The sequence below is a fragment of the Mytilus californianus genome, unplaced genomic scaffold, assembly GCF_021869535.1.
Source record: "Mytilus californianus isolate M0D057914Y unplaced genomic scaffold, xbMytCali1.0.p SCAF_11, whole genome shotgun sequence".
Classification (NCBI taxonomy): Eukaryota; Metazoa; Mollusca; class Bivalvia; order Mytilida; family Mytilidae; genus Mytilus; species Mytilus californianus.
The window spans coordinates 72,661,814-72,676,792 of record NW_026262593.1 but is presented as its reverse complement, the minus strand read 5'-3'; positions in this window follow the sequence as shown (position 1 = coordinate 72,676,792).

The window sequence follows — 14,979 nt, the reverse complement described above, 5'->3', positions numbered from 1 at the left end:
GAACACTTACATCATTTTACACATGACATCAAAGTAGTTGAAAATTTTCATCACATTTATCTCAGGAACTACATTACAAGGATTTCTGAAATTTGGTTTCAGGGTTTATATGAATTAGCTATACCGTGTGATGCGTTTTTAGATTCAATACTCAACAACTTCCTGTTTACCTTGTACTTTTAGCAGGCAGGGTATCATTAGTGAGCAGTAGCTCACAGATTCTCTTGTTCATTTCTTGGGTACCAACTTTCCTGGACTAAGGAAAAGTAGAATTTTGGTAGATTTTTGATTTCGTGGTTCTACAAAAGTCTGCATACTTATCTAAAGATAATTATACCCCTGCTTTAAAAAAGCTGCGGTATACTGTTTTACCTCTGTCTGTCCTTCCGACCGCCCCATGAAATATTTTTCGTCACATCTTTCTCATGAACTACATTACAAGGATTTCTGAAATTTGGTTTCAGGGTTTATATGAGTCAGCTATACGGTGTGATGCATTTTCAGATTCATCACTCAACAACTTCCTGTTTACCTTGTACTTTTAGCAGGCAGGGTATCATTAGTGGGCAGTAGCTCACAGATTCACTTGTTCATTTCTTGGGTACCAACTTTCCTGGACTAAGGAAAAGTAGAATTTTGGTAGATTTTTGATTTCCTGGTTCTACGAAAGTCTGCACACTTATCTTTAGATAATTATTATACCCCTTGCTTTAGAAAAGTGGGGTATACTATTTTACCTCTGTCTGTCCATCTGTCTGTCCCATGAATATTTTTCATCATATCTTTCTCAAATACTACATCATAAGGATTTCTGAAATTTGGCTTCAGGGTTTATATAAGTCAGCTATATATACTGTGTGATGCGTTTTCAGATTCATCACTCAACAACTTCCTGTTTACCGAACACTTACATCATTTTACACATGACATCAAAGTAGTTGAAAATTTTCATCACATTTATCTCAGGAACTACAATACAAGGATTTCTAAAATTTGGTTTCAGGGTTTATATGAATTAACTATACGGTGTGATGCATTTTCAGATTCTTCACTCATCAACAACTTCCTGTTTACCTTATACTTTGAGTGGGCGGGGTTATCATTAAGATTCACTTGTTTGTACTTCCTTGAACATTTAAATTCTTGGTTCATCTATACCCATGATATCCACAAAAAAATGGTATCCTGTGAATTAAATGAATCCACAGTACAGAGATATTCAACTATAATTTATTTGGAAAATGGTATTACTACTTCTCTAATTTTCATGCTTTTTTCCACATTTCTTGATTGGTGCCAGGAAATTTTTAGAATCTCTAGAGAAAACTTTGTTTTCGGCAAATGATTGGTTGAAATTTAATTATGACGTCAAATTTTCTTGGATTCTGCTGAACTTCCTATTGGTACTTCATGAAAAAGGGCAACCATGCCTGATGACGTTACATATAAAGAACACAACTTTCTACAAATCTTTGAAAAGGAAGGATACATTTTGTTTAGAAATCGTCTGAAAATCATTAGAGAAACAGATTCCACCACTATAACTCTTGTATTACAATATTTCTCTACTTCATATCAATTTATTGGAGAAATGATCTCAGTTTTGCCTATGATAAAAATGACAGAACCTAGTCTTAGGCATGATGTTTCCTGCATTAGTAAAGGTGGCGTCAACAATTGTAAATGTGTGTGATTCAGTCTCATAATGGTATCTGTGGTAACAGTCTATTTGGAAGTTGTAATTTCAATTCATTTTTTAATTGAATTAAGTTATTTATTTTTAATGCCATATGAGTATTTAGACCATATTTCGTTTTCTTAGTGTTTAAATTATAATTTCCGAAACAAATTTTTTCTTATTTCTGCTTATTTTCATGTTTTGATGTCTTCTAATGACTTGACTGTCATTGTAAGATTGTATGAGTAGGAAAAAGAACAAACGCACAAATTAACGAACATTTAAGAAATTATGATGTAATAAAATCACATTTAAACACCAAAATAAATTTGAAAAAAGGAAAGAAAGAGGGTTTAATAATTCATTTAGATATTTCTAGAAGTAATTTACCAAAGTCAACATATTGCGTTTCATAAAGACAAATTGAGGCCATGTAAAAATTTTTTTTTACTATAGTTCTAACTTTTAAGTAATATTCACTTTATCAAATTAATTATGCAGCAATAAGTACCCTTTGATTGAACATTTTTGAAACTCTTAATTTGTGTGACACATCTTCAACGTTCATCATGTTAATAGCCGGACCATACGCGTAAGGTTGGACCATGTGAGTATATACGCAGATGGTCATGACCATACGCGTATGGTCCAAATACTCACATGGTCCGGAATATATATTAAGCTGTAATGTAAAAGTTTTACTGTTTAAAGTATTGTCTAACCCCTGTTCCCCTTAGGGAACGACCATTTGACTTCAAAGGGGTGGGTGGGGGGGGGGTGTGGTTATGGTTTTTTCCTAAAAAAATATTCTGATCCCCAATTTGATGAAAAAAAATATTCTGTTCAAGCAGATGACAAAAAAAATATTCTGAATCCAGATTTTCCACATATCTTATAGTGTTAAATTTTGAAAAAAAATAATTTGATTGATAGCGCTGAAAAACTAAATAAAATCTTTGCGCGAAAATTTCTTTTCTGACTCTGGACAAAAAACCAAAACCCCCACTTGAAGTTGAATGGTTGCTCCCTTAAATTGCAAAGGGTATAGAAATATGGTCACCTGGTAGAAATACCCATGTGAAAAAATGTTTGGTCTGAATGTGAATTAAAAAAAAATGATGCTACAGATAGGGACTGTATGGCCCTCTTAGCAAGTTTTAGAACCAAAGCAACAACTCCTTAGTTAGACTATTGCAAGGCCAAATTTCTGCCCCTTTACAACATGTTCTCTTTTTCAATGGGCATTCCCACCCTTCATCATGGTTAACCAACTTTTCAGAACCTTCTTACTGGATGTATTGACAGTTTGTTCTTGTCCTGAATATGCTTGTAATTTTTGCCACTGGAAATCAATAAAAAAAATCTCAATCTCAAAACTATGAAGATCACAAGCAGCAATGTTTCAAACAGAAGTGTCCTTGGCACTGCTTTCACACATTCCCTAACAATTATTTTCCTGGACATGATGTAGAATAGATACTGCGAGTATGCAGAGTATGTAGATTTAATGAAATTTTTTTTACACAACCATAATAAATGGGAATGACCCCGATTTTCCTGTTCAGGGTTCCAGGGATTATGCTGATTATTTCTGCTGAAAATGTCTACGATTGTTCGTTCGATATGGATAGTAAACTGCACATTGCTAGAGAACAAAGAAACACTGATGCCAACTTTAAGTAGGTTAATATATAATATGAACACACGAAAAAACGAAAAACGAAAAATATATATTGAAAAACATTTTTTTTTTTCAATCTGCTAACCCACGGTCCCTATAGAAAAAAGATATATAACTGAATGCAGTGGCTTGTATCTAAAAAATTGAATTCATTTTCAGAAAATTTGGACAACCCGTTGTCGAGTTGAAATGTTTTGGCATAGCTAACTTTTTTTTTTTATCTTAAAAAATATTATAGAAAGAGGGAAACTTGAATTAGTAAAAATGACCAGAACAACATTATGGAAAGATCAACAAAGGTTTCATTTATGATTTTTTTGTCTTGCCTGCGATGAAAGTCACATAAGCGAGACATAGGGATTGCTTGTACGGCGACGACGGCTCCGGTGTCAACAATTGTTAAGTTTTCTGCTCAAGTTAGTTTGATAGGAACTTCTTTTGATATATCATTGATATTTACTATGAAGTTGCATTACTTTCAGTATATATCAGTTTGACGACTATTTTGAGGCACTCCCCCTAGGACATGGTCCAATGACTTTGCATTAAATAGCAATTCTCAATGTATGATTTTTTGTCTCGCCTTCGACGAAAGTATCAGAAGCGAGACAAAGAGATTGCTTGTACGGCGACAGCGGCTCCGGCGACAACAATTGTTCAGTTTTCTGCTCAAGTTAGTTTGATACGAACTTCTTTTGATAGATTATTGATATTTACTATGAAGTTGCATTACTTTCAGTACATGTCAGTATGACGACTATTTAGAGGCCCTGCCCCCTAGGACATGGTCCAATGACTTTGAATTAATTAGTAATTCTCAATGTTAAGTGTTCTGCTTAAGTTAGTTTGATAGGATCTACTGGTGATAGATCAATATTTTGTATGCAGTCGCATTACTATCAGTGCATATCATTTTGACGACTCTTTGGAGTCCCTGCCCCCCTAGGACAGCTTATTCATCTACAAAACACCAATAAGAGTTAATAAATATGCTTTATTAATTCAATTCATGGTTATATCCTATACAAGATGGGGTTTTTTATGCCCCCGCTGTAGCGGAGGGGGGCATTAAGTTTTACACTTGTCCGTCTGTATGTACGTCCCAAAATCGGTTTCCATTCTCTAACTTGAGTTTGCCTCAACCAAATGTTATGAAACTTATATAAAATGCTTATTACCACAATATACATATCAAGTTTGAATTCTGGTAGCGTCACTCTAACCATTCTAGAGTTATGCCCCTTTATAAATGGAAAAATTACAAAAAATTTAGTTTCCTTTCTCTAACTTAAGTTTGCCTCAACCAAATGTTATGAAACTTGTACACAATTCTTTTTACCACAAAACACAGATCAAGTTAGAATTATAGTGGCGTCACTTCAACTGTTCTAGAGTTATGTCCCTTTATAAATGGAAAAATTGCAAAATTTTTAGTTTCCGTTCTTTAACTTAATAATAGATAAAATTGAGAATGGAAATGGGGAATGTGTCAAAGAGACAACAACCCGACCATAGAACAGACAACAGCCGAAGGCCACCAATGGGTCTTCAATGCAGCGAGAAACTCCCGCACCCTGAGGCGTCCTTCAGCTGGCCCCTAAACAAATATGTATACTAGGTCAGTGATAGTTAAGTTTGTCTCAACCAAATATTATGAAACTTATACACAATGCTTATTACCACAAAATACATATGGTCTATACATGGTCCAATGACTTTGAATTTATTATCAATTCTCAATGTTAAGTTTTCTGCTTAAGTTAGTCTAATAATCTACTGGTGATAGATCAATGATATTTTGTATGTAGTCGCATTACTATCAGTACATATAAGTTTGACGACTATTTTTAGGCCCTGCCCCCTAGGACATGGTCCAATGACTTTGAATTAATTAGCCATTTTCAATGTTAAGTGTTCTGCTTTGGTTTGTTTGATAATAACTACATGTGATAGATCAATGATATTTTGTATGAAGTTGCATTACTATCAGTTTGATGACTATTTTGAGGCCCTGCTCCCTTTGTCGTGATCAAGTGACTTTGAACTAATTAGCAATTTTCAATGTTAAGTTTTTCTGCTTAAGTTATATTGATAGGAACCTTTTACAATAAACAACGATATTTTCTATAAAGTTACATTACTGTCTGTACATAGATATAATCATATGTGGTATGAGTGCCAATGAGACAACTCTCCACCCAAGTCAAAATTTATAAAAGTAAACCATCTCAGTTTGTCGACCATTCTCAGGCCCTGCCCTCTAGATCATGGACCAGTGACTGATTTAATAAGCAAAGCTGCTGTCCATCAGATTGTCTTTTTCTGAATCTTATGCCAATAGGCGAGACATATACGTCCCAAAATTGGTTTCCATTCTCTAACTTGAGTTTGCCTCAACCAAATGTTATGAAACTTATATAAAATGCTTATTACCACAATATACATATCAAGTTTGAATTCTGGTAGCGTCACTCTAACCATTCTAGAGTTATGCCCCTTTATAAATGGAAAAATTACAATAATTTTAGTTTCCTTTCTCTAACTTAAGTTTGCCTCAACCAAATGTTATGAAACTTGTACACAATTCTTTTTACCACAAAACACAGATCAAGTTAGAATTATAGTGGCGTCACTTCAACTGTTCTAGAGTTATGTCCCTTTATAAATGGAAAAATTGCAAAATTTTTAGTTTCCGTTCTTTAACTTAATAATAGATAAAATTGAGAATGGAAATGGGGAATGTGTCAAAGAGACAACAACCCGACCATAGAACAGACAACAGCCGAAGGCCACCAATGGGTCTTCAATGCAGCGAGAAACTCCCGCACCCTGAGGCGTCCTTCAGCTGGCCCCTAAACAAATATGTATACTAGGTCAGTGATAGTTAAGTTTGTCTCAACCAAATATTATGAAACTTATACACAATGCTTATTACCACAAAATACATATGGTCTATACATGGTCCAATGACTTTGAATTAATTATCAATTCTCAATGTTAAGTTTTCTGCTTAAGTTAGTCTAATAATCTACTGGTGATAGATCAATGATATTTTGTATGTAGTCGCATTACTATCAGTACATATAAGTTTGACGACTATTTTTAGGCCCTGCCCCCTAGGACATGGTCCAATGACTTTGAATTAATTAGCCATTTTCAATGTTAAGTGTTCTGCTTTGGTTTGTTTGATAATAACTACATGTGATAGATCAATGATATTTTGTATGAAGTTGCATTACTATCAGTTTGATGACTATTTTGAGGCCCTGCTCCCTTTGTCGTGATCAAGTGACTTTGAACTAATTAGCAATTTTCAATGTTAAGTTTTTCTGCTTAAGTTATATTGATAGGAACCTTTTACAATAAACAACGATATTTTCTATAAAGTTACATTACTGTCTGTACATAGATATAATCATATGTGGTATGAGTGCCAATGAGACAACTCTCCACCCAAGTCAAAATTTATAAAAGTAAACCATCTCAGTTTGTCGACCATTCTCAGGCCCTGCCCTCTAGATCATGGACCAGTGACTGATTTAATAAGCAAAGCTGCTGTCCATCAGATTGTCTTTTTCTGAATTTTATGCCAATAGGCGAGACATATCTCTATGTCAACAGTTTATTTTTAACAAAATATCAAGTCTATGTTTTGAGTTCATGTAATCAATTTTGGGAGTCAGTTTCACATAAAATCTTACGACTAGAGTTGATATCGATCGTAAGTCTTATATAATTCAGTTAATTTATTATCAACTTTAATTTGATATTCGTGTCTGAGCACAGATACGTTAGCTCGGGAATCTTATTTTGAACTTAATGTGCTCTAGAATATGAATAGGAATGTGAAATTTTAGTTTTATGTCTGTAATTGTTATATATATTGAATTAACCTCATGCGAAGTTTGTTTCTGAAATTAGAAGTCAGTAGTTGTGTGCACTTGCATCATTTTAAAAGATATGCATATTGACAATATTTAACTACAGAGTAAAATACGATTTCTACTAGTCACAAAAAATCTCTATCCAGCTTGAGGAAGTGCAAATCATAATTTACACATTGGACTATTTTGGAACTGCAATGCATTTATATAACTTCGCTTTTGTTTTTTGTCCCCTGCGCAACGCGTTGCAGGGTACATAGAAATACCAGACGTCCGCTCGTCCATCCGAGCTTGTAATTAGCGCTCATACGACGTGTACAATTGTTTTCAGATTAAAAAAAAATTAAGATCAAAGGATTATATTAGCAATGTCTCGAACAAATCTGAAAACTATTGCTAAAGGAGATATGTCCCTTGGAAATATACATTATATATGGAAATTGCATTGTAAGGGCTCTAAAGCTTCTTTTTTGTAATATTATGAATTTATATCGAAATTCTATTTAAGCTTTGTCTTTGGCAGATTGGAAAATTAGCTATGATCAATTATTTTTACAAGAGGTTATGTATGCCATGTATGCCATTTGGAAATAAAAATATTTGTAAAATAAACATTGTTAGCGATCTCATGTCTACATTTTATGTGCGATATTTATAAGAATGTCAAAAGAAAATATTTTTTTCTAAGTAATTGACCTTGTACAGATCATGAAATATGTGCAACAAGGGGGACATTGATCCCCACCATTGAAACTGCGCTGTTATTTTGTTTATTTAATTACTTGAACAATAGTTGATTTCTTGAATTGACCTTGGCATAAGATCAATATCATGAAGTGTTGTTTTCATTTAGAAAAACAAAATCGCCGATACCGTGATCATATATAAAATAATTGTTTACCAAGTCAGAACGGTAATATATATATGATACGTAGTTGGAATCTCTTACCCGGAATGTCCTTTTTATTATTATTTATTTTTCTCTCCAGGAAAAATATTGTTTTTGTCACAGTAAGTACTATATATATGTAATGTTCTCAGTCAAAGCCAAAATTTTTTGTATACTTTTTTTCAACAAACCGCAAAATTTTACACCTGTGAAAAATATCCCCTGTATTTTACGCGTTTGCTAAAAGATTAAACCACAGAGTCAAATACAGTTTCTACTAATCACAAAAATCTCTATCTTAATCATAATTTACACAATGGACTATTTTGGAACTGGAATGCATTTATATAACATTACCTTTTTTTTGTCCCCTGCGCAACGCGTTGCGGGGTCCATAGAAATACTTGTAATTAGCGCTCATACGACGTGTACAATTTTTCAGATATAAAAAAAATAAGATCAATGGTTTATGTTAACAAGTCTGAAAACCGTGCCAAACAACTATTGTTAAAGGAGTTATGACCCTAGGAAATAAAATTTTTACATGGGAAATTGCTTTGTAAGTGATCACAAGTCTTCATTTCTTGTAGGATTATTATGAATTTCGAAGGTTTATATTAGCGATGTCTTTGGCAAGTTTGAAAATCAGCTCTAATCAATTATTTTCAGAGGATTCATGCTCCTTGGAAATATAAAAAAAATATGTAAAATAACATTGTTAGCGATCTCATATCTACATTTCTTGTTGAATATTTATAAAAAGTTAAAGGAAAAACATTTGTTTTAGTTATTGACCTTGCACAGATTAAACATGTGCAACACGGGGGACATTGGAAGCCTCTCCCCTTGGAACGCTGTTCTTTAATTTATTTACTTGTTTGAAAGTTGATTCCATATACCATAAACCAATCAATGAATAACATGTGAAAATAAAATTAAAGATAAAACCATTTACAATATAGATGTTACTTCCAATTATTATATATATATATATATATTTATATATGTATATATTCAAAACAATTATTTCAGTGTATAACATACAAAGAATGAAATCATCCATAAACAAAAGAAGAAAAAAAGCCAATCAGGATTTACTTATGCATATGTTATAAGTTATTTTCAGATATATATATATATAGGCACTTATATATATATATATATATATATATATATATATATATATATTTCTTATCAAGGAAATCCCCAAAACACATTATCGAGGCGATAAATAAACGTTGTTGTAGGTTTTTAAATATATACAGATCTGATATAGTTACTGTTCTTGAATTGACCTTGATATTGGACACAGCTTAATATTATGAAGAGTATAAAAGTGTACCAAGGAATAACACATAATGTAACATTTTAGTGTTTTGGGTATGTATATGAATACTTTTTTTGTTCGGGGATTGTAATTCTTTAAAAATATTTCTTTATATTTTGGGGGAAATAATTGGATAAAATATAAATAGAAAGGCCACACCAACATTCTTTCAAAGAACCTTTAAAATTTATTTATGATATATGTTTGCGCTTAATTGATAGTACATACATGTAGGAAATTATATTTTAACTAAAAATATGGTCAAATACTACTTCAACGGTATGCACTTCATATATAATTGGTTTTTAACTTTCGGTTTCGATATTACATGCACAGTCATACATGAAATCATGGTGTCGGTTCAGCTTATTTCGATTTTGTGTTTCATTTTTGTTACACGTTCCTCTAAGCAGGAATGCTTCAAATCATGTCAGATGATTGGTATAAATATCATTTTTTTTTATTTTTTTACTTTCGGTTTCGATCTTGTTACTAATCTTATCGTGTCAAGCAACAGGATCCCAGGCTATAATATATAACGCGAGGTAAATATGACGTCAGTTGATTTTTTTTTTTCGATTTGATTAGTATAGATCCCTAAAAGTAAAAAATCAAATGACATCTTAAAATGTAAAATAGAAAAAATAAAACCACAATAAATTCAAAATGTCTCATGCTATGTCTATTTGACATAAAAGATTTTAGGGCTGTTTTCCTAATACTTGTAGTTCAAAGGTTTGGTTGGCCAACCAAACCTTTAAATTGGTATCAACAAAATAGATAAAAAATATTTCTAAATTGTTAACATAAATATCAGTTCCAAAAGATCAACTACCGGTATATCAAATTTCTGAACTTTAAATCCAGTGATATTTAGACATGTATATTGTATTTTACTAGTGATCTTTTGTTTGGTTGATGACGAATACCAAGTGAGGCATTGTCACATATGGCGACAATATCACAATGTAAAAATCTGTGCTGTAGTAAGATATTACATTCATGTATTTTATCCTTGTGTTCCAGAGAATCATTGCGAGCTATACTTAAAAGCACACTTAAAAGTTGGTTTGCTCTCATGAATACTATGTATAAATGTCTCAAAATGGAATTCAAAATTCAGAAATGGGTCTTCAATGCAGCGAGAAAATCCCACACCCGGAGGTGGTCCTCAGCTGGCCCCTAAATAAAATTGTGTGCTAGTTCAGTAAAAATGGACGTCACACTAAACTCCAAAACATATAAATGAACTAAAATTAAACATACTAACAAAAACCAGAGGCTCTTGACTTGGGACAGGCGCAAAAATGTGGCGGGGTTAAACGTGTTTTATGAGATCTCAACCCTCCCCCTATACCTCTAGCCAATGTAGAATGAAGAAAGACATAGCAATACGCACAGTACAACTCAGTTCAAAAGAAGTCCGAGTCCGCTGTCAGAATAGGTAACAAAAGAAACTAAGCAAAATGACAATGATACATAAATAAACAAAGGACTACTAGCAGCTACTGACATGCCAGCTCCAGACCTCAATTAAACTGATTGAACGATTTTGTCTTCATCATGAAAATCAAGTACAATCCCTCCCGTTAGGGAATTAGTATCATACCATCATAAAATATATGAGAAGAACATAACCCGTATCATGCCAACAACTGGTTTTAGAATAAATGTGTTTATTTCAAATGCAAAGACCCTATGAGTGAATCAATATTAATACCAAAATATGCAATCCTTAATAACTTAACAACAGTATCGTAACTATATATTTCCGAATAAGCCTGTTTAAAGGTTTGGTTAGCTTTTGATGTGAATGCCGACATTTTTGTGCTTTGTAAAGAATATTACAATAAAATATTGGATGTGAAATACCCGAAGTTTGAATTATGGTTGTGTCACTTTAACTGTTCTAGAGTAATGCCCCTTTACAAATGGACAAAAATGCTGAATTTTTCGTTTCCGTTCTCTAACTTAAGTTTGCCTCAACCAAATGTTATGAAACTTATACACATTACTTATTACCACAAAACTCAGATCAAGTACAAATTTGGGTAGCGTCACTTTTACCGTTCTTCAGTTATGTCCTTTGTAACTTTATATGATATGCAAGCGAGGGCATTATCTGTATCCCATGGTCACATTCCCTATTTGTTTTTGATTAACAATGTAACTGTCAATAAAATTTGAAACTGTAATACAAGGTATAGTTCCAAAAAGAATAAGATCTTTTGTGATTTTTCTGACTCTGATGCCCTCGGCACGTTAACCTTCCTGATTAAAGATTGTGTTGAATTACAAGATTACTCCTTGAATATACATGATTTAATAATTCGAATTCTCGGGAGAGTGTTTGAAAACGATTTGACACAGTTATTTTGTCTCCTTTAATGAATTCATCATGCATTGATTGATCAACTTTAGCAACAGGGTCTTCTTATATTTTGCGAAAAGTTGTTCACGTTCACTTTTTCAGAATATTTCTCGATATCATTAAATGTTTGGAAGACATATCTATCATAGCTGTTTTTTTTTATTATGGTAAAACCTTTCCTTCCTCTAATTTCTGACAAATTTTCCTGCTGAAGTGTCCTCTTTTATTATGTAATTCTTCAGTTTGTCTATATTGTTATTAATTTGAGCATAGGACACAGAAACCATGTCCTTGATAGTGATTAAAAACAATTACTTAAATAAGTACATAAGTTTGAGGCAATGAAGGAATTGTCAGTCTTTCTGATTTTTTAATCTCCAAAAATATGGATATGAACCGAAAAAATCACATACTAAAGTCACAAAAGAAGGACGAAAGATACCAGAGGGACAGTCAAACTCATAGATCGAAATCAAACTGACAACGACATGGCCAAAAATAAAAAAAACAAACAGACAAAAAATATTACAGATGATACAACATAGAAAACTAAAGACTTAGCAACACGAACCCCACCAAAAACTGGGGGTGATCTCCGGTGCTCCGGAAGGGTAAGCAGATCCTGCTCCACATGTGGCACCCGTCGTGTTGCTTATGTTTCTTACAAATCCGGTAAATAGTCTAATTCGATTAGTCACAGTGGTGAAAAGGGAAGGGTATTGTAGTTACGACATAAGGAACATATCCGATATCATCTGTGAAACGGTTATTCCATGACGGTCAACCAACTCGTGATGGCGTCCGTAAAATTTACGAAGGGATGATTTCAACTTCACCATTTGGAACTCTTGGTTTAAAAGCTTCCTTGTGAGCAGCAATCCTCTATCAAGGAAATCATGATAAGAAACACAAGCCCGGGAATATCGTATCAATTGGGAGATATATACTCCGTATGCAGTTCGATGGGATAGATTCGTCACCAAACTTTGTATTATTTAGTGAGAGAACATCATCTATATACCGAAACGTAGAGTAGGATATTGCTAACTTCTTATCTTTCTTCCTAAGAAGTTCCTGTATGAAGTCAGCCTCATAATAATAAAGAAACAAGTCGACAAGAAGAGGGGCACAATTGGTTCCCATTGGAATTCCGACAGTCTGTTGAAAAACACATCCTCCAAACGTAACAAATATGTTGTCAATCAAGAAATCAAGCATCTTGATAATGTCAGTTTCAGAGAATTTTTTGTTTGAATCAGAGTGATTCTTTACAAAGTAGAATTTATCCCTCCCCAAGACAAGATACTTGTATCTACGTTCGCCATTCTTTTTAATGAAACAAAGTAATACCAACTCTTTCAATTTGTCTTTTAGTTTGGAATGGGGAATACTTGTGTAAAGTGTAGAAAAGTCAAATGTTTTAATACTATTGCAAGATGAGAGAGTCTTAGATTGTATGTACTCACAAACTGTTCTTTAGATATCTCTAAAGCCGAGTAGTAAATGTATTATATAATAATATTTGTTGTCATATAAACAAATAAAACATTTTTGTGACAAAAATATGAATAAATAACTGAAGCCTCAATCCTAAACACTGAATTAATCCACATAAATGTACTTGTTACTACTTCAAAGAAAATGAATCGTTGTTTCAGAATCATTTCCCCCTCAAAAACCACTTATTTAAGTATAAATTCCATCCAATCCAATATAATTTTAGGCTTCTAGAACATCTTCATGTTTAGAAGTAATATATATATACTTATATTTCAGAAGTTGAAGGTTCAATGTAACCAGATATTTAGAAAAATTATCCTTGTTGATTTTTTGTAAATGATTTAATATCCAATTAGGAGAAAAATATTCTTTAGGGCTTTCAAAAGGCAAGAAATCAGTATTAAATGGTGGGTATTAGTGTTATGTTTTTTCAAGGTTTACATCTTACTAGTTTCTTGAAGAAAAATTAGGTTTTGGAAGGTTTGAAACTATTGTATTTTTATTCACTCTATAATGCAACTATATATAACCAACGGAACTTGTAATATATGATGTAATTTGGCCGCTCAGTCAAATAATGTTTTTCATTCTGTTTTATGTTACATGAAAAGTAAATTGACTTTAACAAGTCTGTCATTTTTGAGATAGACAACTCCAAAACTGAATGCATATTTTTATCAAAAACATAGATTGAAAATCAGAAAAATGAACACATTTGTTTTTGTCTTAGCTCTGAAATCAGAGTTTAGGGGCTTTAATTGGAACTTATTCTTAATGCCACTCTTTAATGACCAGATTTCAAACTTTTTTTATTTTACTTTATGACTAATATTTATTACAAAACTCGAAGCACTACTTCATACACAATTATTGACCTCAATGGCTTTTTTAAATGTTCGAATATAAAAATGATGGGTTAAATTATTGAACTAAAAGTATTATTTTGACATAATATTTCTCAAAGATGTATGAATGTATAATTGATTTCAAATGAAAGTTAAAACCCGTATGATATAAGGATGCAAGTAGAGTTTATTTTACTTGTAATATCAATGCAACTATCATCTGTAATTAGCCATTAATTTAGGTTAATATAAGATACAATTTTGTGTGAGATATACGAAATTGAATATCTCAAACCTGAGCAAGCTGTAATTGTTATTGAAATTTTGTTTAGATAAAAATGATTTTTTTTACTATGAATTAAATCTTATATTTCAAATCACCTGGACTATATACAATAAGCAGTTCAGGACAGCTGACAGACGGGTCCCTGTATGCTTTTATTTTACATATCCCATTTGCCTGGGGGAAAATGGGTGAAAATTTACTCTCTAGTACATAATATATTCTATATAAAACCAGCATCTGTTTTCAATTGGTATTCTAAACACTTTGAAATCTTGCATTTTCATATAGATTTATCCCTTTTAAATATAACAACAAAAATATTTCAAAAGTGTTATCTATTTTTGTTTTTCTTTATTACAATTTGTACTGTTTTAAGTTCAAAAGCCATCTAGTGTAAACAAAAGACAACCAATTTCTGAAATATTTAGTAATTGAAAAAGGAAGCGAAAGATACCAAAGGCACATTCAAACCCATAAGTCGAAAATAAACTGACAAAGACCAATAGACAAACAATAAC